Below are 5,759 nucleotides of genomic sequence, written 5' to 3' on the forward strand. Positions count from 1 at the left end.
CTGGTTCGTCCTCGAACCACACCGTACTGGGAGAGGCTAGGCTCTGATACCATTTGTAACGCCCCGACAACTTACAGGGACTGCTGACTGCCCCCACACATCAACACGAGGCTTTCCAGTGTGCTTTGTCCTCACTCACACACTTTCCGAGAAAACTTCCCAGAAGGTCACCCATCCCATAGTTACTCTAGGCTAAACACACTTAACCATGGAGTTCTTATGAGGTAGGCTACCGAAAAGCAAATCCATTTCTTGATATGAGTAGCCAAATCAATTCCTTTAAGCTATCCTTCAACTGTATAGTCCCATACCTATACAATCTCCAGATCCCTCTCATTCCGGTGTATGTTCGATTCGTCCATGTGCCCCTTCCACTCGAAGCCTGCCAGGAGCCGCTCCTTATCCATGCCCCCTGCACCATGCTTCTTGCACCGGCGTTCACTCCCCGCCCTCATCAGTGCCCGGGTGTCACACTAAAAACCTTTTTCTTCCTCTTTAAAAAATCATAAATTATTTTAAAAGGTTTAAGTACACGTGCGACCATTCTGTCTGCCTTGTGCTAAAAACCTTCTTCTTCTTCTTTCAAAAAATTAAAAAAAAATATTTTAAAAGGTTTAAGCACACGTGCGACCATTCTGTCTGCCTTATGCTGAAAACCTTTTCTCTTTCTTTTATAAAAAAAAAATACCAAAAAAAAATATAAAAATCTTCAAATATTAAAAACATATTCCAACGTACAATCTTTCAGCCAAAACTACGTGATCCTTGATTCTCCATCCAAAGTGGAGATACGTAGGAGCAAGGCTAGTCCTTGTCAGGTTCACTTTCCAAAAATCCAAAAAAATTCAAACCTTAATTCAAACAAATTTCTAATCAACTTTTCAAGACAAATTCCTCAAATAAATTTTCCAAACGATTAAAGAACTACGTAACCCTGATTTCTCAGTCCAACTGAGAATACGTAGGAGCAAGGTCAATCCTTGTCGGGCACAAAAAACACAAAAAAATAAATTGTTTTCTTTAGAGTTTTATTTTTAGGGGAAATTAAACATTTTGCAAACCGCATTAAATTCGCGCATTTGATTAAAGGTACTGCCTTCGGGCAGGTAGGGTGCTAATACCTTCCCTACACGTAACCGACTCCCGAACCCAATATTTGGTTTTCGTGGACCGTGCTTTATCATTTTATGGTTTTTCCGTAGTTTTCCAGAATAAACTATGGTGGCGACTCCAAATCTCTTTTTCAAGAGACGTTAAATTGTAATCGAATTTAAAAAATTCGACGATAATTTAATGTCGAATTTTGTCAATATACGACATTAATTTAATGTCGAATTTTGTCAACATACACGACGTTAATAATTTTTTTTATTTGTTTTAATTAATTGTGATCCTTTTTTACAGCTCTGCGAGACCTGAAAAGTAGAAAAAAACAAATTTCAGTTTTTGATATTTTATAAGGCATGAACTATGAACAGTAATATAGGATCAATCAAAGAACAATAACAAACAATGAACAAGTTCAATCAAACATCAAATAAGTTCAATCAAACAATAACAAACAAACAAGTTCAACTAAACAACAACAACAACAACAAACAAGTTACAAAAAAATAACAAACAAGTTATCAACAAATAAGTTCTTCAAAATGATAACGAAAGTTAACCTTTAAAAGGTGGGTTCATCGGAATAAAGTGTTGCCACCAGTGAGAGAGAAACAAAATTACAACATCTACTTTCTTCAAAGCCTATATAAGGACAATCAAGTAAAAGAATAAAGCAAAGAGACTACAAATGTATAATGCAAAAGTTCTACTAAACTTTTACACCTTCTGAATGCTTCATAGAAAACATTCATTATTAATGGAAAACTTTTGTAACCCTTTTGATATAGCACGTTGTCGAACTCTCAAAATTATCCTTTAAAAGCTTGCACCACTCATGGTACTCAACAACCCTAGGCAAGATTTTCTTTGAGTATTCAAACCACTCTTGGTAATTAGCAACCTTGCTAAGATTCCTCAACTCAATTTGATTTTAGTTGTAAGTATTTTAATTCTCTTCAGAATCACAATCAACGATTGCTTACAAGTACTTCAGACTATATCTCTCACAGATAAGATTTGATTACAATACAAAGGAGTCTAAACACTCGCATGCGTTTCTCGATTTTCTCTTACAATAGTAAGCAATACAATAATGATGTATGAGAGGATTTATTTTCTCTTTTTCTATTCTCTTCTTTGTTGGTTCTTATTACCAATGAGGAACATTGGTAATCTTTGAAGATATTGATTTTGATGATGCTGCAAGAAGATTGACTTAAAGAAGATGTTTTAAATACTTTAAAAGCACTTTGTAGGATATAAATGTATTAGGAAAGTCTTTGAATTTGTAATACTTAGAAAATTTTGTGATTCTAGAACTGTTACGCCTTTAATCAATTATTAAAAGCTATAATCGATTATGCTGAGCCTTTTCTGAAAAACCATGTTTCTCTGGAATAATCGATTATTGCTCCAAATAATCGATTATCATTGATTCTGATGAGAATTGTCCAAGTCTATGGAATAATCAATTATTCCTCCAAATAATCGATTATCACTATTTTGAAAAACCTGTAACGGCTTGAAGTCAAGTAAGTGATTCAGATGAAGAAGCTAATTTATCTCTAATGGCCGACTCAGAAGATGCTGGAAGTCAAGTAAGTGATTCTAGCTTTGAATCTGATTTACAAAATGCATTCTTTGAATTAATGAATGAATATGAAAAACCTGATGCTGAACATAAAAAGCTCAAGAAAGAGCATAATGAATTGAAATTGAAACATGAAAAATTGCTTGATGAAGAAGTTGTTTTAAGAAATAAAATTATCAATTCAGAAACTAAAATATCTGATTCAATTGCAACTGTTGAACCTGTTGAATGTTTGTCTTGTAAGAGTCATATGTTTGATATTGAAATACTTGAAAACTTACTTGAAAAGGCACCCAAGACTAATTCACATGTTAAAACAAACTTTAAAAGAAGCAATGCTAGAAATAGGAACATGCATCAAAACAAAAAGTCTAAAACTAGGAGAACTCGTAGAGTTTGGGTTGAAAAAGGGACTTTTGTTAAAAATAAAGTGAATAATGTTTGTTGTTTTTACTATATGAAGCATGGTCATACATCAAACAAATGCAACATTAAACATTTTTGTGTTCCAAATGGTAAATATACATGGGTTAAAGTTGTGAAATGATATATGCTTGCATGAACTAACCCCTAGGATCCATAATGAGATTGGAGACCTAAATTCTTGCCAATTTGTTTTGTAGGAACCTAATAAGTCAAAAAATTCATTGTGGTATCTTGACAGTGGTTGTTCAAGACACATGATCGGTGACAAAAAGAGGTTCATCTCCTTTGAGAAGAAAAACCAAGGATTTGTAACATACAGGGATAATAGCAAAGGTAGAATCATGGGAACCGGAGACATTGGTGGAGGAAACACATTAACCATAAAGGACGTGTTATTTATTGAAGGTCTCAAACACAACCTCCTAAGCATAAGTAAATTGTGCGACAGAGGTCTCAAGGTAACATTTGAAAGTGGTAAGTACACTGTTTATTTTAAAGATTCTACTAATATTGCTTTGCAAGGTGTTAGGCATAATAATATTTATTTGATTGATATTGAAAGTGCATCTAGTCATAGTATAACATGCTTAGTTGCTAAAAAGGAAAATCCTTGGCTATGGCATAAAAGAGCTGCACATATTCATATGCAACATTTAAATAAATTGATTTCAAAAGATCTTGTGATTGGTTTACCTAAACTGAAATTTGAGAAAGACAAATTATGTTCTGCATGTCAAAAGGGAAAACAAACCAAGTCTTCATTTTCATCCAAAAGCATGATCTCAACATCAAAACCTTTAGAACTCTTGCATATGGACTTGTTTGGTCCATCTAGAATTAAAAGTTTTGGTGGAAACTACTGTGCTCTTGTAATTGTTGATGATTATACTAGATTTACTTGGACATTCTTTTTGACTTTGAAAAGTGAAGCCTTTAAAGAATTCAAATCATTTGCTAAACGTATTCAAAATGAAAAAGATTCGAAAATCAAAACATTGAGAAGTGATCACGGTGGTGAATTTGAAAATGAATCTTTTGAAAAATTTTGTGAGGAACATGGCATTGCACATGATTTTTCTGCACCTATAACTCCCCAACAAAATGGTGTTGTTGAAAGGAAAAATAGATCATTAGAAGAATTAGCTAGGACCCTTATGAATGAATCTAATGTGCCAAAATATTTTTGGGCTGATGTAGTTAGTACTGCTTGTTATGTGTTAAACAAGATGCTCATAAGGCCTATTCTAAAATTGACTCCTTATGAATTGTTAAATGGTAGAAAACCAAATGTGTCTCATTTGAAAATTTGTGGATGCAAATGCTTTATCTTGAATAATGGTAACAAAAATCTAGGTAAATTTGATGCTAAATCTGATGAAGCAATCTTTCTAGGTTATTCTTTAACTAGTAAAGCATATAGGGTGTTTAACAGAAGAACTTTGATAGTTGAAGAATTAATGCATGTTGTCTTTGATGAGATTTTGGACCTTAAGGGAAACCCTCTTTAGTCAAATAAACCTATTGCAGGTGATGAGGATTACTTAAGGGAAGCTCTTGAAGAGATGTACCTAAATGAGAACTATCCTCCAGAATTTCAAGATAAACCTCAAGTTGTTGATCCTAAAAGCTATGAACAACCAAAAGGACTCTCTTTGGACAACATTATTGGAGAGATATCAAAAGGAGTAACTACTAGACACAATCTTAATAATTTTTTCCTAACTGTAGCTTTTGTATCTCAGATAGAACCCAAGAACATAAAAGAAGTTCTTCAAGATGATAAGTGGTGCGTTGCTATGCAAGAAGAGCTGAATCAATTTGAAAGGAATGGTGTTTGGGAACTCATTCCTAAGCAAGATGATTATCAAGTCATAGGAACTAAATGGGTATTTAGAAACAAACTTGATGAGGATGGAAACATCACGAAGAACAAAGCAAGGTTAGTTGCTAAGGGATACTGTCAAGAGAAAGGTATAAACTATGATGAAACATATGCACCAGTAGTCAGGTTAGAAGCTATTAGATTATTATTTTCTTATGCATCTTTGATGAAATTTAAACTGTATCAAATGGATGTGAAAAGTGCATTTTTAAATGGTTTTACAAAAGAAGAAGTGTATGTTAGTCAACCTCCTTGTTTTTGTGGATTTTAAATATTCTGATCATGTTCATAAATTGAAAAAGACCTTGTATGGTCTTAAACATGCACCTAGGTCTTGGTATGAAAGACTTAGTACCTTCTTGATTGATAATGACTTTTCTAGAGGTAAGGTTGATTCAACCTTGTTTATTAAGAAAGTAGGCAAACACATCTTGATTGTTCAAGTTTATGTAGATGACATAATTTTTGGGTCTACAGATGACTTTTTATGTAAGGGATTTGCACATATAATGCAAGGTGAATTTGAGATGACTATGATGGGTGAGCAAATTTTCTTTTTAGGATTGCAAATAAAGCAAATGGATGGGGGAGTCTTTATCTCTTAAACAAAATACTGTAGAGAAGTGCTTAAGAAGTTTGCTATGGATACTTGTAAAGAAGCAAACACACCTATGGCAACTTCGTGTTATTTAGATAAGGATGAATCTGGTGAAGGAGTAAATGAAACTATATTTAGAGGTATGATAGGATTTT

The sequence above is a fragment of the Vigna radiata genome, unplaced genomic scaffold (genome assembly GCF_000741045.1).
Source record: "Vigna radiata var. radiata cultivar VC1973A unplaced genomic scaffold, Vradiata_ver6 scaffold_189, whole genome shotgun sequence".
Lineage (NCBI taxonomy): Eukaryota > Viridiplantae > Streptophyta > Magnoliopsida > Fabales > Fabaceae > Vigna > Vigna radiata.